Here is a 23340-nt window from a genome sequence, read left to right as displayed (position 1 = left end):
TCTGAGGCCTTCCCAGATCAACAGGCAGCGAGCTAATCCCCAGAGAGGTGAGCAAGTCCAGCCAAGATCAGTTGAGCCAAACCCAAATCAGCTGGATGCTGCAGATCCTTCAGCTAAATATCTGCTTATTGCTGTAGCCCAACATACAGCAGTCGTCGCCTGTTACTCAGAATTATTCTGTCAATAGAAAAGTGATCAATTTCTCAAACAAGCTACTTGCCCTCAAATTTTTATCTGGAGAAACCAAAACCAAGACAATGTGTAAGTATATTTAGGATCAATATTATGTTATGAGATATGCGCTCAATGGTTTAGAGTTTAAAACTAATCTTCAATTTCCTAGAACACCAGGCTGAGGAACAGAACCTGCATAGTACCAAAGCCAAAGAGAGCTGGTGTAGAGATTCAACACGGAACTTTCTGTTTGCCTTACCTGGGTCTTAGGTGTAGACGGGAGGCATGGAATATTCCTGATTAGAAAATCATCCTGTTCTCTCTCCTGGGCTGAACTGAGGGACCCTGCACAAGGAAGCTCTGGATCTACTAAAACATCCTTAAGGAACTGTTCTTCTGGATCAAACTATCGTCCGGTTCTAACTGGACAGATTTCTGCTGATTGGCATGAAGGAACATTCAGCCATAATTGTTTTGTTAACAAGATATAAGGAAGAGGAATCTTTTTACAGAGACATCCTGCTTTCCAACAAGTGTAAGAACAAGCAAAGCACAAGGAAACCAGCCTGGCTGAGTCTGTCAGTAGAATGGCTGAAATGGTTGGGAAGAAATTCCTGCTCAACCCTTTCTCCAAGAGTCACCACTGAGTAACAGCTGTCTTAAGAATATTCAAATAGAACCAGAGTATTCATCATTGTACATCTTTTTTTTTTTTTTTTTTTTTTTTTTTTTTTTTTGCGGTACGCGGGCGTCTCACTGCTGTGGCCTCTCCCGCTGCAGAGCACAGACGCGCAGGCTCAGGGGCCATGGCCCACGGGCCCAGCCGCTCCGCGGCACGTGGGATCCTCCCGGACCGGGGCACGAACCCGCATCCCCTGCATCGGCAGGTGGACTCCCAACCACTGCACCACCAGGGAAGCCCCATTGTACATCTTTAAATGAGGACAGATACCTATGTCATGTTTATAGTTTCAATCCCCAGCAGGGTTGCTGCCATATAATAGACACCTTATACATACTTGAATATGTGAATTTTTGTTGTATGACTACTTCCAAGATCCAACGAAGTTTTCAGAAAAAAATTCTCATAAAGAATTAATTTTCCTATCATTGGAATTCCATGTTATTGTAATAATTCTGACTTGGCCACTTACAAAGAGAATTGCTTAATCTCTCTGTGAATCAATTTCCTCTTCTAAAAATTGGAGATAATAATAACACTAACTCATAGGGTTGATTGTTGGATAAATTGCAGTTAATATATGTCAAATGCTTAGAACAGTGCCTGGTACCTGTTAAATGTTTTATTCATGTGATCTAGAGGAAGCAGTAATAATAGTAGTAGCAGTAGTAGTAGAAGTGGTGGTGATAAGTAGTATGAAGAGCAATCTATACCATCCAATGATACATCATAAAACTCAAAATTTGAGTATTAGAGGCCAATAGTAACAATTTAACTAAAACTTTCCCATGTTTAAGTAGAAATAAGGTCTTAATTATCGACCTATAACCCATACTACACAATATTTTACTGAAACTTGTTTCCAGCAATATAGCTAAGTAAATAACTAAAACTATTAAGGGATTTGGGTTCCTTAAAAATGGTAAAATATTAGACATTTTAAATTGCTAAGTTACAATATCTTTTATGTCTTCACTTTTTCCTAAAATGTTTTTGGATACACTTACTCTTTTCCCCAGACGTAAGTTCAGAGGCACTAGTCAGACTCACCAAGGAGAGTTGTCAGTCATTGGGCACATTTGCCTTGTGCTCAGGAGCTCCTAACCTCTCCATGCCTGAGTGGGTGGTTTCCTGTCTGTGTTTGGTTTGAACCTGTTCCAGGGCTTGTGGTTTTTGGCCAAGCTCATACTTTGTGTTATCATCCTGCTGCGTATTTAATGATAGTGTTGATTTTGCAATTGGGCAGATGACTCCTGCATTTCTCAGAGAAACTTATGGGAATCTGTCATGTTCTGGTTTGCATGTTCTTTTCTCTTTTCACTCTGATACCCTGCAAGCTCCTTCAAGCCTAATCTTTAACCTTAAAATTTTTCCTTTATTTCAAGATGAGAAACACATTTTGAATACTGGTAATCATAGAATAAAAAATAGGAAATTCAATTAAGCTAAAGCAACTAGGAAAAGATTTCTCTTTTAGAAAATAAAAATTATTTTGCCTTATCAAGATAAAGAGCAAAGCAATAATTAGAGAATGTGAATTGGTCGTGTGACTTGAGAGAAGCAGAACAGGAAGTCATGAATGTAAAAGTATTAGAGAGGCACAGAGGAGACCCTTTTGTTCTGCTGCTTCCTTCCTTATTATAAAAGAATGTCTAACTCACGAGTTTCTTTCTTTTGCCAGAAATTCTACTATTGCGGACATATTTCTCAAGTTTATCATTCTATTCCCTATTAAAAGACCTCTGGAAAGAGCTCATACAACTCAACATCAAAAAAAAAAAAAAAAGAAAAAACCAAAAAAGACCCCAAAACTACCTAATCAAAAAATGGGCTAGCTATTATGAAGCTTGCCCATTTTTTGATTAGGTAGTTTTGGGGTTTTTTTTGTTTTTTTGTTTTTGATGTTGAGTTGTATGAGCTCTTTCCAGAGATCTCAGAATTACAGCTGCATAAAGCTGTTAAAAAAGCAAAAAAAAAAAAAAAAAAAATGGGCAAGAAACCTGAATAGATATTTTTCCAAAGAGGAAATGCAGATGGCCAACAGGCATATGAAAAGGTGCTCAACCCCACTAATCATCAGGGAAATGCAAATCGAAACTAAAATGAGATATCTCCTCACACCTGTCAGAATGGCTATCCTCAAAAAGAACACAAATAACAAATGTCTTATTTACATTAGCGAGGATGTGACGAGAAGGGGAACCCTTGTTCACTGCTGATGAGAATGTAAATTTGTGCAGCCGCTATGGAAAACAGTATGGAAGTTTCTCAAAAAACTAAAAATAGAACTATTATATGACCCAGCAATTCCTTGCACCCCAGTGTTCATAGCAGCATTATCTACATTTGCCAAGATATGGAAACCACCTAAGTATCTATCAGCACAGGAATGGATAAAGAAGATGTGGTATACATATACAATGGAATATTACTCAGCCATAAAAATAATGAAAATTTGCCTTATGCAACAACATGGATGGACTTGGAGAGTATTATGCTAAGTGAAATAAGTCAGATAGAGAAAAACAAATACTGTATGATATCACTTATTTGTGGAATCTAAAAAATACAACAAACTAGTGAATATAACAAAAAAGAAACCAACTCACTGATAAAGAGAACAAGTTAGTGGCTACCAGTGGGTAGGGGGAAGGGGGAAAGGGCAATATAGGGGTAAGGGATTAAGAGGTGCAAACTGTTATGTATAAAATAAGCTACAAGGATATATTGTACAACAGAGGGAATAAAGCCAATATTCTATAAATGGAGTATAACCTTTAAAAAATATGAATCACTATATTTTACACCCATAACTTATAGAATATTGTACATCAATTATACTTTAAAAAGAGAGATAGTCTGTTAGGCTATTATACATCACTGACACCTTACCATCAACATCTCTCTTATAAATCTCTCTCTCCCCATCTCTCTCCCTCTTTCTCTTCATATTGACAGCTAGATCAAAGTACCATTTGATGATGAAATGGTGGAAGTCTGAAATCTTCAAAAAGTAATTTCATTCACTCCACATGAATATGTTGCAAACTCATTTCTTATCAGATACTGCACTAGACACTAGAAGTGCAGATTCTAATAAGACATACATACTTGAAACTTCTAAGCATATCTGAGGAGAGGACCAGACATACAATAAAGTCATTTTGACCTCTGGCCCTCAAAATTCCTCTGAGCTAAATTTTTGTACCACTGTAAATGTCCTTCAAAGCACTGAGACCACTGGGTAGAGCAACATTACTCTAACTTCACCCATAGTTTCTGCCATGGTAGCATCACCTTGGTATTGACTCTGACTTCCTGAATCTTTTTCAAGTACATCAAATAATGCACAACTTCTATTCTCACATTTGTCCATTTGTCAGAGGAAACCTCAGGTTCTTAGAATCATCTAAACCTACTTAGCAAGTAAACAGGCACTGATGTCACTGATGGGCTGTGCAGGTGAGATAGGAGGTGGGTAACCCAGAGCAAGGCATTCTAAACAGGAGCACCATGGCTCTCACTAGGATTTTTCTAGTTCAGTGTCTTATCCATTTAGGGACTTCTCTATGCTTTAACTACATGGTATTTATTTCTCGATTATGTGGAAAATCATGACTATTATCACCAACATTTTGAACTCTTTTAAGGAGTAGTGAAAGAGTAGCACAAGATTCTAGGTGAGTATCTGCAGTTGGTCCAGTTGGTAGCTATAGATATTATCTATCTGACCATCCTACATAGGAAACCTTCTCACTGAGCTAAACAAAGACACTATTGCTTGCAAAAGGACTTGGCTGCTTAAATACTTCAAATTGCCATGTACTCGTTGTAGGCTCAGAGAATGCCAACCAAGTTGATTTTACAAAGATAATCTCTGTGATATTAAAGATTTATCAGTTTGCCCCCAGTTTGACAGTACTCAGATCAGTAAGGTTGACAAAAGGACTATTTATACACACACACACATACACACACACACACACACACACACACACACACAGGAAATGATGGTGATGTTTCAGGTAACAATACCATGTTTGTATAATACATTACTATTTACAGAGGCCTTGAACATTCATTATCCATTTCATACAACCCTTACCACAAACAGTTGATTTTAGTAATATTATCTCCATTTTTCTGATAAGAAGACTGACACTCAGGGAAATAATATAATGTATACATTTGTTTTAGGATTAAAGTGACTATGGACTATGAATACCTGAGCAGTAAAGGTCTCACATGAAAAAAATGCATAAGTTCTTATATCAGTGTAAATATGGAGGTTCATGTTTAAGAAAACCTAAAATATAAAAATCTGATCTCGAGGTAAATAAATTAGCTTTACTGCTTTACAAAAAAATTGTTTACTTTATAATTTTTTTTTGGTTTTATATAAAGAATTACACAGAATTTCTTTAAATAATATTATAAACACCTGGCATGTTAAGTATGGTTTTACTACTCCAGTTTTTATTTATCCACAACAACAGTAGGTAAATGCCTACTGGCTCATTCAAAAAGATACATGCACTGCAATGCTCACAGTGGCACTATTTACAATAGCCAAGATATGGAATCATCCCAAGTACCCGTCAGCAGATGACTGGATTAAGATGCAGTGGTATATATACTATGGAATATTACTCAGTCATAAAAAAGAATGAAATCCTGTCATTTGTAGCATTGTGGGTGGACCTAGATAATATTGTGCTTAGTGAAATAAGTCAGAGACAGACAAATAATGTATGCTATCACTTATATGTGGAATCTAAAAAATAATACAAATGAATGTTTATGCAAAACAGAAACAGACACACACATATAGAAAGCAAGCTTGTGATTATCGAAGGGGAGAGGGAAGAGGGGAGAAACAAATTAGGGATATGTGATTAACAGATACAAACTATGTAAAAATAGATAAGCAATAAGGATATATTGTAGATAGCACAGGGAATTGTAACCATCATTTTGTAATAACCTACAATTGAGTATAATCTCAGTAAAAATACTGAATCACTATGCTGTACACCCAAAACTAAAATAATATTGCAAATCACCTATAATTTTAAATAATAATAAAATAATGAAAATAATGCCTCCTGGGTAAAGTGAGTTACAACTGTTCTCAAAAGAGGTAGCTCGGGCTTCCCTGGTGGCGCAGTGGTTGAGGGTCTGCCTGCTGATGCAGGGGACACGGGTTTGTGCCCTGGTCCGGGAAGATCCCACATGCCGCGGAGCGGCTGGGCCTGTGAGCCATGGCCACTGAGCCTGCCTGTCCGGAGCCTGTGCTCCGCAACGGGAGAGGCCACAACAGTGAGAGGCCCACGTACGGCAAAAAAAAAAAAAAAAAGAGGTAGCTCATATATGAGATTCAAACTTGGAAGGTCATTTAATGAAAAACAATTCCTAGGTTTAAAAGAATCAGTTCCCACATTTAAAAAATAAAACCCTGACACAGAAAGCTACCCTGAGATACTGGACCACGAAATTGATCATTAGCACACGACTGAGTAAACACTCCACAGGGATGGAAATATCAAAGGAAAGATACTGTTAATCCAGAACCTGGTATTTTAAATAAGTTTGCCTTAAAGGGACAAGAAAAAGTAGCATAATTTATAATGTGAGAGACTGTTCTAATATAGTAAGGGAAGGGCTGAGGTGGGAGTGAACTTCCAACCCTGGACACTTAAGGCTCTGACTCATAAATGGCAAATGTACTCACCTGTGGGCCTTGGGTGCCAGGGGTGAACCCTGAGGAGAGGGTGAGGTCAGAGTGTGGATTTTGTGAGCTCACCCTCCCATTTTTTCCAGGAAGACTTCAACTAATGTCAGGTCACTAACTCTTATGAGTTTTGACAAAACGCCAAGACTAAATATATGGTTTGGCCCTGCATCCCTGTGACCTCATCACCAAACCACTGTCTGGGGGATAAGACCCACCCCCCAGTCCCCCATCCCTGCTAACTTTGAGACACGACCTTCTTCTGTGGCCCCCTACCCCCCAACTCTCCATCAACTCATTCCAGGGGTGACTGCAAGATGAGCCAGATGCCCTTCCCCCTTGAATACGAATACCTTCATGAGCAACCTCTCTTCTAATTTCATAGTCTTGAGCAACTATAAGCCTCTTTTTTTTTTTTTTTTTTTTTTTTGCGGTAGGCGGGCCTCTCACTGTTGTGGCCTCTCCTGTTGAGGAGCACAGGCTCCGGACGCGCAGGCCCAGCAGCCATGGCTCACGGGCCCAGCCGCTCCGCGGCATGTGGGATCTTCCCGGACCAGGGCACGAACCCGTGTCCCCTGCATCGGCAGGCGGACTCTCAACCACTGCGCCACCAGGGAAGCCCTATAAGTCTCTTTTAAAATAACAGGTTCCGTGAAGAAATAGAGGTGCTAAGTTGTATAATTCCTACCTCTTTACAATGAGATTATGAGAAATCCAAGGCCACTCCCAAAAAGGCACTTACCACTACAGGTGACAGTAACAAAGGAAGGAATCTAGTTCTGTCATCTTAAAGCATCAGAAGACTAAAGCTAGAAAAAAATTTTCAATGAATTCTTTAAACAGTTTCCAGGTTTTCACTGCATCCTACTATCTTAGCTAAGGAGAAGAAACCCATAAGATACGTGCTCTGGTTTCTGCATACGTGCTCAATCTCTACTCTCATACTTGTTCTTACTTAAGCTAGAGATGGTAAGTTTGTTTAACTGAATATCAGTTCTGACCTTAGAATTCTGATACTTAGAATGTCACGCGGAGGTTGCATCTCAGTTTCAAGAAACTCGCTCCTGCCTCCACCATGAACGAGAAGGAAGAAATGGTGGCATATTGCCTCTACTATTCATCTCAGAGCCAAGCAATTAGCTGTTGGTTCTGCAATCATATGGAATGCTAAACTTGTTTCCTAGATGGTGTCTTTAAAGATAAGTTAAAAGTAAGAAAAACAATCTATACATTTTATTCTCCGTATCATTTAGAAATAACTTGAAGTGAACTGCATCATATATCAATAATTACCCCTATATAAGTTCTGGTATCCTCCTTCCATGAAATATGGTAGAAGTAAAAAAGAAAAACTTAGCAGTTATTAAATTCTGTATTTCAGAATGTACAATCATAAGTTAATAATTATACTCTAGGTGAACCATGTGAAAGTACAAGAGAAAGAAAAAGGAAAATAATTCTTTCCCTCCACCCTCTACTACCACACCAAGAAATCTGTGAATTTCTTTTTAATTAATTTTCTTAAGTATAAATGTCCATAGTAAAAGTAGCTAACATTTATTGACTGCTTACTATGTGCCAGGCACTACTCTATTTTCCCATGCATTTAATTAAATTAATCCCTAAAGTAAGCCATTGAGAGAAGTACTATAATCCCCATTTTATGGATGAGAAAACTGAGGTACAGGGGATTCAAGCAACTTGTGTCTGGCCACCAAGCTAACAAGTGGCAAACCTGGGGTTTTGGATTCAGGCAGTCTGGCTCCCAGTCCTACTACTCTAGGGCTTTTCTCAGGATGAGACCATTTCAGAGGGGAGACAACACAACAGAAATCTCAAATTGGAAGGGAAGATGCATTTATTCCTTCTGAAGGATTCAGCTGTTTTGTTCTGTTCTAAATAGAAAAGGATAACTCTGTATCATTTTTCTCTCTGGATTTCTCTTGTTTTCTATTTCTTTATCATCAAATACATTTTTTGAATACCTACTATGTACAAGCCTTGGTTCAGGCATTGAAAGACCTGTGAGGAAAAAGAGAGGTATAATTATAAGCTTTACATTTACTGGTGATTGATAAACATGCTCTTCCCCTTCTGAATAGACCTCAAAAGCCAAGGAAAAGAGTTAGCAGGAAAATCTATTTGTTGTCATAGATTCTTGAAAATAATGGCAATATTACTACCTATCTTGACCTGGAAATGAGCTCAGAAATGTCAAGAGTAAAAAAGTGAAGATGGAAGCTGACTCCTATATTTTTAAAAAGAAGTTTCATGTGAAAATAGTACTTGTTAATTGTCTGGGTAAGTTTTATCCTTTTTCTTAACCTTAGCATTTTCTTCTGAAAATGTTTATGCTGTGTCAATGTAATATTACAGATGGCATTAATTTTAACAGATAATTTGGTTTTTTAACCATCTTTAATATGATCTGTTCACAAGGCTTTACCTCCTTTTCCATGAAACACAATAATGAAAAGATGTTTAAATTCTTCAGATTCAACAGTTTGCACCTCCAAAATGTATTATCCAGTGGGACAAATAAAAATAAATCTACAATTAGACATATTGTGGTGAAACTGATGGACACTGAAGACAGAGATGATATTAAAAATAGGGGGAAAGCACATATTTCACTTAAAATTGATTCAGAAGAAATATTGAAAAACCCAAATGAACTTTTTGGCCAACCCAATAGATTGAAAAATCCTAAAATTATTATTTTTTTAATCTTTCCACAGACAACATCCATAACAGATAGTTTTATAGGTGTGTTTTACCCAACTTTGTATGACAGGACATTTACTTTACTTTATATCCCCTTTACTTTTCTAATGAATAGAAAGGAAAAAAGAGAACACTCCCAACCTCATTTAAGGAGGAGTATAACCATGATACTAAAACAAAAAAAAGAGATAAAGGAACAAACAAACAAAACTACTAGATAATATGATCCATGAACAAAGATGCAAAATTTTTAGCAAAATAGAATAAAGCCAAATCTAGCAATGCATAAAAAGAATAGTACACCATCAACACATACAGGTTATCCCTGGAAAGCAATGGTGGATTAACATATGAAAATCAATAAATGGAATTTATCATATTAATAGATTAAAGAAGAAAAATTATATGATTGTTTCCATAGAGGCAGAAAAAATTTTGATAACAATAAATACTTATCTTGATAAAAATTAAGGACTCTCTAATGAAATAAGAATGGAAGTAAACTTCCTTAACCTGTTAAAGAATACCTACCAAAAAATTTCAGCAAATATCATTGTTAATGGTATAACATGATACATCTCATTAAGACAGACGTGTTCAAGGCTGCCACTTCTGTTTAACATTGTAATGGAGGTCCTAGGTAATTAAGTAAGCCAAAAATAAAGTTATAAAGTTTGGGAAAAAGAAAACAAAACTGTAATTATTTGCAGATGATATCAGTGTCTATATAGAAATCTAAAAACGTTTACAAACATATATTAGGAGCTTACAAGGATGCTGGAAGCAATATCAACATGTAAAAATTAGAAGAGTTATTACACACCAGTGATTATTAATTGGAAATATTTAATTTAAAAATCTTACTCAAAAAAGCAAGAGAAACATAAGATACATAGTACTTTATCTAATAACAGACATAAATGGTGAGAACTTTAAAACATTTATTGAGAAACATGAAAAAAGACCAGAAAAAATGGAAAGCTATCACGGAAACACCTCAGTTCGTAAGTATGCCGTTTATCCTTAAGTGAGTCTAATTCCAATTAATTCCAATCAAAATACCAAGAAGGTCACTTGAGGAATTTTATAAGCTCATATTAGACACTTACATAGAAAAAATCCATAAGACCAAGGAGAGCCAACCAAGTTTCAAAGTAGAACAAGTTGGGAGACTCACTCTATTAGAGATAAGGACTGTAGAGAGCTATAGTTATCAAGACAGTGTAATACTGGCTCAGAGATGAACCAGTTGAGCAATGGAAAAGAAGAGAGAAACTAGAAAGAGTCCCAACATAAATATGGAAATTTGGTATATGATACAGGTGACATTCCAACCATTAAGGGGAAGGACAGATGTTTCAACAATCCAACTAGAACAATTCATTATCCATATGGAAAAAAATAATATTAAATTCTTACAATGTGCCATTCTCAAAATTTAGCTTTAGAGGAATTAAAAGATAAATATAAAGGGCAAAATTTTAAAGTGTTTTATAATCTCACAGTAGGGAAGGATTTCTTATACAAAGAAATATTAAGAATTAGGCTGATAATTAAATATAAGAAAAGTATTTTTTAAAATCTGCTCTTTAAAATACATCATTAAGAAACAGAAAAGACATGTTACAAACTGGTAGAAAATATTTACTATATATATATAAAACCAATAAACTCTTTTAATCAAGAATAGTTTTTTTAAAAAAGAATATAGATAAAAAAGAAAATAAACATAGAATAGAAAAACAAGCAAGAGATATTAATATGCATTTAAGGCAGAAGAGGGACTTCCCTGGTGGCACAGTGGTTTAAGAATCTGCCTGCTAATGCAGGGGACACGGGTTTGAGCCCTGGTCCAGGAAGATCCCACATGCCACAGAGCAACTAAGCCCGTGCACCACAACTACTGAGCCTGTGCTCTAGAGCCCGTGAGCCACAACTACTGAGCCCGCATGCCACAGCTACTGAAGCTCATGTGCCTAGAGCCCGAGCTCCACAACAAGAGAAGCCACTGCAATGAGAAGCCCGCGCACCGCAACAAAGAGTAGCCCCCATTCACCATAACTAGAGAAAAGCCCACACGCAGCAACAAAGACCCAACACAGCCAAAAATAAATAAATAAATATTTTTAAAAATAAAGAAAGAAAGAAGAAGAAAAACAATTGATTACCAAATATCTGGAAAGATACTCAACCTCAAAATAATCCAATTTTGAATTTTTCTGATCATATAGTGCCAAAAATCAAGAAATATATTACCAGGTGTCAGTGAAAATGTGAAGTCACATAAACCTTTACAAATTACTAGTGGGTGTGTAACCCTTTGGAAAATAATTTGGCATTATATGTTAAATTTTAATATAATGTATGCTTTTTGACCCAGCAACCATCTTAATATCATCAAGGAAAAGCAAAAATACTTATATACATTATCAAAAAGCTGACTCGGAAGACCTACAAATTCAGTCTCTTCTGTAGGAAATTCTATTTTTTGCAGCTAAAGGCATCCTAATAACACAGTCTTTCACTGAAATACAAAAGAAGAGGCAACAATTTTCTCTTTTTTCATTATTATTTAAAACGGCTCTGGGAGTTCTGTCAAAATAAGATTCTAAATGTCATGTTATAAATATTGGGAGGAGAAAGTATATTGCTATTATGTTCAGGCATAATCATCTACGAGGGAAGTTTTTAAAAAATCAGTGGAAAATCTATTGGAAATTATAAGCCCATTCAACAAGGTGGCAGTTTTCCAGACAAGCATACAAAATCAGATAGTTTTGCTATAGATCTTTGAAAACCAGTAAGAAAATTCAATGAATATTTGGAAATAAATATAAGAATCAAGTTTTCCCAAAAAGGTGTAAATTTTAGGCACATAAAACAAGGACTGGACAGAGACACACATGGCATGTTGCTGAGTGGAAAGAATTAGCTCTGTACAGTTGCTACCTTTTCCCAAGCGTAAGACAATTCAAATCAGAATCTCAGTGTCTTAACCCAAGAAACTTCCATTCAGTTTCTTCCAGAGAAAAACAGTGAATGAGAATAACAAAGAAAAAATTGAAAAATATAGTAATAGGGAAGGACTTGCCCATTCATACTGTGAAATATACTGTTAAGTCCATTGAATAATAACAATCTGGAACTGCCACAGCAATAGATCAGTAAGACAGAAGTAAAGGATCCAGAAATAGATCCTACTTACACATGGGAACTTTCCTCTAGTGTTTTGTAAATATCAATTATGAGCTCATCTTCAGTGGATGCTGTTTTCTGATAGAGTTCTTAGGGTTTGTGGACTATAAACGGTGGAGTTGATATTCAAACTAAGGACATCTAACTCTAAAGCCCAAGTAATTAACAACCACATAACACAGCCCCCCAGGAAATATGTGAGACTAGCTAGGAATATTTTAGAAAAGAAAGATAATTAAGAAAGATTGGTCTACCAGATATTAAAATGCATTACATAGCTACAATAAGTAAAATAATGTGATTCATGTGTAAAAATTCTTAGAACTGAACCTGGCACATTTTAAGTACTCAATAAATGTTTGTGAAATGATTGAATTTACCAGCCTACTCATCTAGAATTCATTTAGCCCCAAGGACCTAGACCAGTATTTCTCAAACATTTTACTGTGATTAAAATTCAATTGGGGTGGTTGTTAAAAATGCAGATCTCCACCCCTCCCCTCTCTTTCCCACCCCAGAAGGCTCATTCTGAAGGATCAAGGTGAGAATTTTTTTATTTTATTTTTATTTTTTGCAGTACGCGGGCCTCTCACTCTTGTGGGCTCTCCTGTTGCGGAGCACAGGCTCCGGACGCACAGGCTCAGCGGCCATGGCTCACGGGCCTAGCCGCTCCGCGGCATGTGGGATCTTCCCGGACCGGGTCACGAACCCCGTGTCCCCTGCATCGGCAGGCGGACTCTCAACCACTGCGCCACCAGGGAAGCCCAAGGTGAGAATTTAAAATTTTCAACAAATCCTGATGATTTCTGATATGGATGATCTCAGAAACACACCCTAAAAAATTATCACTCTAGATGGAGGCAGAGAATGGGCAGTCCAGAGAGAGTGTCTGGCTGGCTGAGGAGTTTCATTTCCCATTATAAATCTATGTGTTGGCATCTGGTTTATAGGACAATCTTATATGCTAGGTTAGTGTGAGTACCCTCAAGAAATTGATCAAATTTAGGGGCCCAACAAAATTAAATTTCCAGATAGAGAACTAGACCTTAAGCCTGTATTGTGAATGACCAGCTTGGGTTATTCAGGTGATTCCTCACTTTGCGGTATACTTCTTTCAACCTTCAATAGCTAGTAGGTACTCCACGAGCAGTACTTCCCTTTCCCCTTCTCATTTAAAGTCTTGGTAACAAAATCCATTAATCACTTTGTCTCACTGTCTAGTTTAAATTTAATGGTGTATTTTCCCCCCATCAGCTGTTTCTTTTCATCTATAAATAAATAGTTTTGGAGAAAGCAGTAAACCACCTTTCATTTCCATTCTCTACTCTTTGAACTTTCCTCTTCCAGACTAGAATTTGTAAAGATTGAGAAAGAATTACATCATTCTTTTTACTGATCTACTTACCAAAATCCCATGACTCTCATCTTGCAAAAAATGACATGATTATGTGAATGAAATAGTATAACTCTTACTCAATAGCATTTATGCTAACTCATTCTGAGTCTCCTTCTTTCCAAATGAAAATTTATTTCACAGTATTTATAATTGGATTTTGACCCTTTAATTGATCATGAGACTAATTTACTGAATCTTGACCAATATTTTTTTCAAATGAAATAAAATAGATTATGATAGAAAATATATCACACCGCAAGTAACGAGGTTAATTTTTTGTTTGAATCATATATGTATGAATGTATACGAGGCAGGGATAGGAAACGTATTTCTTACTTTGAGTCATTAGAAAATGCATGAAAACTTCTTTTTTTTTTTAACCTAAACCTCATAATTTATTAAAAGCTTCCCATTTTTAAAAGCACACGATAATGAAAATTATACAGAGCGCTACACATTGTTACTGTTGGTTTACACAATAATTGTATAGTGAATAAGTTGGCATTAATGGGTTATAAATAAGGAAGGGCAGGGGAAAGTTTGTTCATACACATTTGTGAACATAAAAGAAACAAGGCACTTAATGGCAACAGAGCTGCTCCAGAATACCGTTTTTAATTTTTTTTTAACATCTTTATTGGACTATAATTGCTCTACAATATTGTGTTAGTTTCTGTTACATAACAAAGTGAATCAGCTATATGCATACATATATCCCCATATCCCCTCCCTCTTGAGCCTCCCTCTCACCCTCCGTATCCCACCCTTCTAGGTGGTCACAAAACACCCAGCTGATCTCCCTGTGCTATGCGGCTGCTTCCAACTAGCTATCTATTTTCCATTTGGTAGGGTATGTCAATGCTACTCTCTCACTTTGTCCCAGTTTACCCTCCCCCATCCCCATGTCCTCAGGTCCATTCTCTACCTCTGCGTCTTTATTCCTGTCCTGCACCTAGTTTCATCAGAAACTTTTTTTTTGTTTTAGATTCCATATATATATATATGTTAGCATATGGTATTTGGTTTTCCCTTTCACTCTGTATGACAGACTCCAGGTCCATCCACCTCATCACAGATAAGTCAATTTCATTTCTTTTTATGGCTGAGTAATATTCCATTGTATATATGTGCCACATCTTCTTTATCCATTCATCTGTCAATGGACACTTCAGTTGCTTCCATGTCCTGGCTGTTGTAAATAGTGCTGCAGTGAACATTGTGGTACATGACTCTTTTTGAATTATGGTTTTCTCAGGGTATATGCCCAGTAGTGGAATTGCTGGGTCATATGGTAGTTCTATTTTTAGTTTTTTAAGGAACCTCCAACTGTTCTCTATAGAAGCTGTAACAATTTACATTCTCACCAACAGTGCAAGAGGGTTTCATTTTGTCCACACCCTCTCCAGCATCTATAGTTTGTAGATATTTGATGATGGCCATTCTGACCAGTGTGAGGTGATACATCATTGTAGTTTTGTTTTTTCTTTTTTGGCATTTTCTTTATTTTTTTTTTAATACAGAAGTTTCTTATTAGTCATCCATTTTATACACATCAGTGTACACATGTCAATTCCAATCTCCCAATTCATCACACAGCTACCCCCACCCCCTGCCACTTTCCCATCTTGGTGTCCATACGTTTGTTCTCTATATCTGTGTCTCAATTTCTGCCCTGCAAACTGGTTCATCTGTACTATTCTTCTAGGTGCCACATATAGGCATTAATTTGCGATATTTGTTTTTCTCTTTCTGACTTACTTCACTCTGTATGACAGTCTCTAGATTCAACCACGTATCAAAAAAGTGACCAATTTCGTTCCTTTATATGGCTGAGTAATATTCCATTGTATATATGTACCACATCTTCTTTATCCATTCATCTGTCAATGGGCATTTAGGTTGCTTCCATAACCTGGCTATTGTAAATAGTGCTTCAGTGAACATTGGGGTGCATGTGTCTTTTTGAATTTTGGTTTTCTCTGGATATATGCCCAGTAGTGGGATTGCTGAGTCTCATGGTAACTCTATTTTTAGTTTTTTAAGGATCCTCCATACTGTTCTCCATAGTGGCTGTATCAATTTACATTCCCACCAACAGTGCAAGAGTGTTCCCTTTTCTCCACAGCCTCTCCAGCATTTGTTGTTTGTAGAAATTCTGATGATGCCCATTTTAACTGGTGTGAGGTGATACCTCATTGTAGTTTTGATTGGCATTTCTCTAATAATTAGTGATGTTGAGCAGCTTTTCATGTGCTTCTTGGCCATCCGTATATCTTCATTGGAGAAATGTCTATTTAGTTCTTCTGTCCATTTTTGGATTGGGTTGCTTGTTTTTTTTAATATTGAGCTGCATGAGCTGTTTATATATTTTGGGGATTAATCCTTTGTCTGTTGATTCGTTTGCAAATATTTTTTTCCCATTCTGAGGGTTGTCTTTTCATCTTGTTTGTAGTTTCCTTTGCTTTGCAAGGGCTTTTAAGTTTCATTAGGTCCCATTTGTTTATTTTTGTTTTTATTTCCATTACCCTAGGAGGTGGATCAAAAAAGATCTTGCTGTGATTTATGTCAAAGAGTGTTCTTCCTATGTTTTCCTCTAAGAGTTTTATAGTGTCTGGTCTTACATTTAGGTCTCTAATTCATTTTGAGTTTATTTTTGTGTACAGTGTTAGGGAGTGTTCTAGTTTCATTCTTTTACATGTAGCTGTCCAGTTTTCCCAGCACCACTTATTGAAGAGACTGTCTTTTCTCTATTATATATCCTTGCCTCCTTTGTCATAGATTAGTTGACCATAGGTGTGTGGGTTTATCTCTGGGCTTTCTATCCGTTCCATTAATCTATATTTAAGTTTTTGTGCCAGTACCATATTGTCTTGATTATTGTAGCTTTGTAATATAGTCTGAAGTCAGGAAGTCTGATTCCTCCAGCTGCGTTTTTTTCCCTCAAGACTGCTTTGGCTATTCAGGGTCTTTTGTGTCTCCTTAAAAATTCTAAGATATTTTTGCTCTAGTTCTGTAAAAAATGCCATTGATAATTTGATAGGGATTGCATTGAATCTGTAGATTTCTTTGGGTAGTATAGTCATTTTCACAATTTTGATTCTTCCAATCCAAGAACATGGTATTTCTCTCCATCTGTTGGTATCATCTTTAATGTCTTTCAACAGTGTCTTATAGTTTCTTGCATACAGCTCTTTTGTCTCCCTAGGTAGGTTTATTCCTAGGTATTTTATTCTTTTTGTTGCAATGGTAAATGGGAGTGTTTCCTTAATTTCTCTTTCAGATTTTTCATCATCAGTGTATAGGAATGCAAGAGATTTCTGTAAATTAATTTTGTATCCTGCAACTTTACCAAATTCATTGATTAGCTCTAGTAGTTTTCTGGTGGCATCTTTAGGATTCTGTATGTATAGTATCATGTCATCTGCAAATAGTGACAGTTTTCCTTCTTCTTTTCCAATTTGTATTCCTTTTATTTCTTTTTCTTCTCTGATTGCCACGGCTAGGACTTCCAAAACTATTTTGAGTAATAGTCAGGAGAATGGACATCCTTGTCTTGTTCCTGATCTTAGATGAAAGGCTTTTATTTTTTCACCATTGAGAATGATGTTTGCTGTAGGTTTGTCATATATGGCCTTTGTTATGTTGAGGAAGGTTGCCTCTATGCCCACTTTCTGGAGAGTTTTTATCATAAATGGTCTTGAATTTTGTCAAAAGCTTTTTTTACATCTATTGAGATGATCTATGGTTATTATTCTTCACTTTGTTAATTTGGTGTATCACATTGATTGATTTGCATATATTGAAGAATCCTTGCATCCGTGGGATAAATCCCACTTGATCATGGTGTATGATCCTTTTAATGTGTTGTAGGATTCTGTTTGCTAGTATTTTGTTAAGGATTTTTGCATCTATATTCATCAGTGATATTGGTCTGTCATTTTCTTTTTTTGTACTTTCTTTGTCTGGTTTTGGTATCAGGGCGATGGCGGCCTCATAGAATGAGTTTTGGAGTGTTCCATCCTCTGCAATTTTTTGCAAGTGTTTGAGAAGGATGGGTGTTTGCTCTTCTCTAAATATTTGATAGAATTCACCTGTGAAGCCATCTGGTCCTGGACTTTTGTTTGTTGGAAGATTTTAATCACAGTTTCAATTTCATTACTTGTGATTGGTCTGTTCATGTTTTCTATTTCTTCCTGGTTCAGTCTTGGAAGGTTATACCTTTCTAAGAATTTGTCCATTTCTTCCAGGTTGTCCATTTTGTTGGCATAGAGTTGCTTGTAGTAGTCTCTTAGATGCTTTGTATTTCTGCAGTGTCTGTTTTTACTTCTGCTTTTTCATTTCTAATTTTTTTGATTTGAGTCCTCTCCCTCTTTTTCTTGATGAGTCTGGCTAATGGTTTATCAATTTTTTTTATCTTCTCAAAGAGCCAGCTTTTAGCTTTATTCATCTTTTCTATTGTTTTCTTTATTTCTATTTCATTTATTTCTACTCTAATCTTTATGATTTCTTTCCTTCTGCTAACTTTGGACTTTGTTTGTTCTTCTTTCTCTAATTCCTTTAGGTGTAAGGTTAGGTTTTTTAGTTGAGATTTTTGTTGTTTCTTGCAGTAGGTTTGTATAGCTATAAACTTCCCTCTTAGAACTGCTTTTGCTGCATCCTATAGGTTTTGGATCATTGTGTTTTCATTGTCATTTGTCTCTAGGTATTTTTTGATTTCCTCTTTGATTTCTTCAGTGATCTCTTGGTTTTTTAGTAATGTATTGTTTATCTTCCATGTGTTTGTGATTTTTTATGGTTTTTTCCCTGTAATTGATTTCTAATCTCATAGCATTGTGGTCGGAAAAGATGCTTGATATGATTTCAATTTTCTTAAATTTACTGAAGCTTCATTTGTGACCCAAGATATGATCTATCCTGGAGAATATTCCATGAGCACTTGAGAAGAAGGTGTATTCTCTTGTTTTGATGGAATGTGCTATAAATATCAACTAACTCCATCTTGTTTAATGTGTCATTTAAAGCTTATGTTTCCTTATTTATTTTCATTCTGGATGATCTGTCCATTGGTGAAAGTGGGGTGTTAAAGTCCCCTACTATGATTGTGTTACTGTTGATTTCCCCTTTTATGGCTGTTAGGATTTGCCTTATATATTGAGGTGTTCCTATGTTGGGTGAATAAATAATTACAATTGTTCTATCTTCTTCTTGGATTCATCCCTTGATCAGTATGTAGTGTCTTTCCTTGTCTCTTGTAATAGTCTTTATTTTAAAGTCTATTTTGTCTGATATGAGCATTGCTCCTCCAGCTTTCTTTTGATTTCCATTTGCATGGAATATCTTTTTCCATCCCCACACTTTCAGTCTGTATGTGTCCCTAGGTCTGAAGTGGGTCTCTTGTAGACAGCATATGTATGTGTCTTGTTTTTGTATCCATTTAGCCAGTCTATTTCTTTTCGTTGGAGCATTTAATCCATTTACATTTAAGGTAGTTATGTATGTTGTATGTATGTTCCTATTACCATTTTCTTAATTGTTTTTGGTCTTTTATTGTAGGTCTTTTCCTTTTCTTGTGTTTCCTGCCTAGAGGGGTTCCTTTAGCATTTGTTGTAAAGCTGGTTTGGTGGTGTGGAATTCTCTTAACTTTTGTTTTTCTGTAAGGTTTTTAATTTCTCTGTTCAATCTGAATGAGATCCTTGCTCGGTAGAGTAATTTGGTTGTAGGTTTTTCCCTTTCATCACTTTAAATATGTCCTGCCACTCTCTTCTGGCTTGCATAGTTTCTGCTGAATGATTCATTGTTAACCTTACAGGGATTCTCTTATATGTTGTTGTATATTATATGTTACTTTTCCCTTGCTGCTTTTACCTTTGTATTTAATTTTTGATAGTTTACTTATTGTATCTTGGCATGTTTCTCCTTGGATTTATCTTGTATGGGACTCTCTGCACTTCCTGGACTTGATTGACTATTTCCTTTCCCATGTTAGAGAAGTTTTCAACTAAAATCTCTTCAAACATTTTCTCAGACCCTTTCTTTATCTCTTCTTCCTCTAGGACCCTTATAATTCAAATGTTGGTGTGTTTCATGTTGTCCCAGAGGTCTGTGAGACTGTCCTGAATTCTTTTCATTCTTTTTTCTTTATTCTGCTCTGTGGTAATTATTTCCACTTTTTTATATTCCAGGTCACTTATCCGTTCTTCTGCCTCAGTTATTCTGCTAGTGATTCCTTCTAGAGAATTTTTTATTTCATTTCTTGTGTTGTTCATCATTGTTTGTTTCCTCTTTAGTTCTTCTAGGTCCTTGTTAATTGTTTCTTGTGTTTTCTCCATTCTATTTCCAAGATTTTGGATCCTCTTTTATTCTGAATTCTTTTCCAGGTAAACTGCCTATTTCCTCTTCATTTGTTTGACTTTGTAGGTTTTTGCCTTGCTCCTTCATCTGCTGCATATTTCTCTGTCTTCTCGTTTTGTTTAACTTACTGTGTTTGGGGTCCTTTGCACGCACTACAGGTTCATAGTTCCCATTGTTTTTGGTGTCTGCCCCCAGTGGGTGAGATTTGTTCTGTTGTTTGTGTAGGGTACCTTGAGGAGGGGACTGGTGCCTTTGTTCTGGTGTGTGGGCCTAGATCTTGTCTTTCTGGTGGGCAGGGGCACGTCAGGTGGTGTGTTTTGGGATGTCTGTGAACTTAGTATGATTTTAGACAGCCTCCCTGCTAATGGGTGGGGTTGTGTTCCTCTTTTGCTAGTTGTTTGGCATGGGGCGTCCAGTACTGTAGCTTGTTGGACATTGGATGCAGCTGAGTCTTAGCATTGAGACAGAGATCTCTGAGAGAGCTCTTGCCTCTTACAAGAGCCCTGGAGGTTTCTGGTGGTCCAATGTCCTGAATTTGGCTCTCCCACCTCAGAGGCTCTGGCTGGAGTACCAAGACCCTGTCAACCACACGGAATTATCAAGATAGTGGTCATTGGCAAGTGAAACCACAGAGAAGATACCCGTGCTATGCCTTGTCCTGATGAGCAATTTTCAGACTTCAGCTCATTCTGGCAACAGGACTGGGTAGGCAATGCGAGGCAACACAGGGTCTGTGAGACAGGCAGTGCTCAGCCGGAGCATGACCTGAGGGGTCCAGTTGAAGCCCTCCAGGAAGGCTGACAGGGACCTGGACTCCAGTCTCCTGTGGCCGCGACCTCTTTGAGGTCTGCCTCCTGGCGTCAAATCGCTCTCACTCCTGCTTTGGCAGTCTTGCCTTTACCCTGAACTTCTTCATGAGGTGAGCGCTCCCTGAGGCAATGTGCCCAGGTAAACTTTTTTCTCAGATCTTCAGCAATAAAGACAAGAATGCCTTAGGAAGTGACAGAATGACTGCAGAGGTATAGGCACCAAGAGATCACAAAACAAGTTTGTGCTGCTCCTGGTGGCACCTGATTCACAGGTGCTCAATAAATGGCCATTACTTTCACTAGTCTGTACATTCACTAGGGATCCTTGGTTTCTTTCTTGGGTAGCCATAACAGAGGTCTGTCTGCATGCTCTGCAATCTTTGCACACCCAGGGAAGTGGGGTGACCACACCCCATGTGCCACATCCACCTGGAAAGCTACATCCTTTACACTACCCTAGCCTCCCCCATCCAGAGATCTCCCACAAGGCTCTAAACCAGGCCTTAGTCAGGCCCTGAGAGATAAGGTTGTGAGGGTGCCCACCTGGAGCTAGTAGCTCAGACTGGGCACCGACTGTCCCAGAAGATCTTACAGACCAGCTCCAGCAGGTAACCTTTGGTACAGCTCCTTAATTTCTTCATGCTTTGCTTTTCCTTTATCCACACTTTACTTACACATCTTGCCCATTTCAATACACCACTCCTCAAATTTGGAATTATCCCGATCTACCAGCTCTTGACGAAAGGCTGGTACCTGAATAGTTATGTTGGGTTTTTCTTGAGTTTGCAGTCTATAAACCAACATGTACGCATATCGAGAGCAGTGAGTTCCTTTGCCACACTTGGGTATACATGTCAGGGATTGAGAAGGTTCTGCTAGATCTTCCTCAATCCCTAGTTGTAATTTCTTCCCCTCCATCTTTTCTGTCTTCGTTGTTAAACTTACACCATTCACCAGACTGTGGATCTTTCACATGGGCAATGTAGTGACCAGAATAAGTGCTCACTTCTCTGTGTATGAGGACTGCACTATGCTCATACACATAGAACCCACCTTTGTGTTCCACATAAGGCTCCATATCCAAAATTTCTGAGAATCCAATGTAGGTATTCAGCTTTTTCTTATGTCCAGTTTGCATGTCAAAGACAAAACGCATTAGCTATAAGTTCAGAGTACAAGGAAGGCTAAGGAGTCGGATCTTTCTTGTTGCATTCTGTTTGCTTTGACAGTTTTCACAAATGTACTGATTGATTCCTAATTTTTCTTCCTTCAAAAATTCTGAGATACAATCTGTTAACTGTAGCCTTGGATATTTAACTCCAGTTCATATAACTTTGATAAAAGCTTAGATTCTCTGCAGCACTGATTGCAGACAGTTACATAAGTTTATTCCCCACAGAACTGCTGTTGGACAATGTTCCTCACGTCGGGATTCTTTTGTTTAGACAAAATATCTTCCAAAAGAGACATAAAGAGCTTTGAAAATTCTTGGGCATCCTGCTGCTGCCCTGTGTCCAAGCCCAAAGCTTTAACAAATCCCGATGGATCAATGTAGCACCTGTTACTGATTTGTAACAAGTTAAATAAGTCCTGGAGATGCTCACAAATTTCTTGAGGCTCATCTTTCTCTTCTTGGATACCACCTCCCATCATGTAGTCACTATAGGTGCTTGGACATAAGTAGAGCGCCTGCAGAAGCTCCAGGTTAAGAAACCACACTTGAAAAAATGTTGACATACCAAGTAGCTCCCAGGTTAGTGAGGTCCACAGATGAGCTCTTTTTTCTCCTCTCACAGTTGGGGTCATCAGTGTTATGAAAATTATTTTCATCTATTTCTCCTAACCAAATGTGCTCACCCATCCCAACCAAGCTATTCGGATTTCCTTTGCAGTTTCGTCTGCACACGCCGCGGATGCAGGGCTCCAGCCAGATGTGCTCCTGCAACACCTCCTCGGGCCCCACTGTCTCCGCCCAGTGCCAGGCCGCCTTCTCCAGCTGCAGCCGCGGGGCCATGGCCTTGGCCCGAGGAGTGCCTCCTGAGCCCGGCGCTGCTGCTGTCGCAGCCCAAATGGCTCCGCCACCTGCGCTGCTGGGGAAGCAGCGTCTCAGCCCCTGTCCAGGATAGCGTCCTGCGCACCACTAGTCTTCCAAGCCGGCCAAAAACTTCTGATTTGATAAAGTGAGATGAATTTTTTGAGCTGCAACAGTATCTTTTTTATTTTCCTCTAATGGAATTCACGTTAGGTTTACAAGGCCTATTTCTATCGCTGGCTGACA

The 23340-nt window shown here is 37.7% G+C and overlaps 1 pseudogene; it reads right to left on the bottom strand.

Moving 5' to 3' along the window:
• Positions 1 to 21650: 21650 nt before the first annotated feature.
• LOC136123690 (ubiquitin carboxyl-terminal hydrolase 48-like) lies at positions 21651 to 23076 on the bottom strand (annotated as a pseudogene).
• Positions 23077 to 23340: the final 264 nt, after the last annotated feature.

This window comes from Phocoena phocoena, chromosome 5, assembly GCF_963924675.1.
Source record: "Phocoena phocoena chromosome 5, mPhoPho1.1, whole genome shotgun sequence".
In the NCBI taxonomy this organism is placed as follows: Eukaryota; Metazoa; Chordata; class Mammalia; order Artiodactyla; family Phocoenidae; genus Phocoena; species Phocoena phocoena.
Note: the sequence above shows the minus strand (reverse complement) of the source record. Positions and strands in the feature narration are given on the sequence as shown.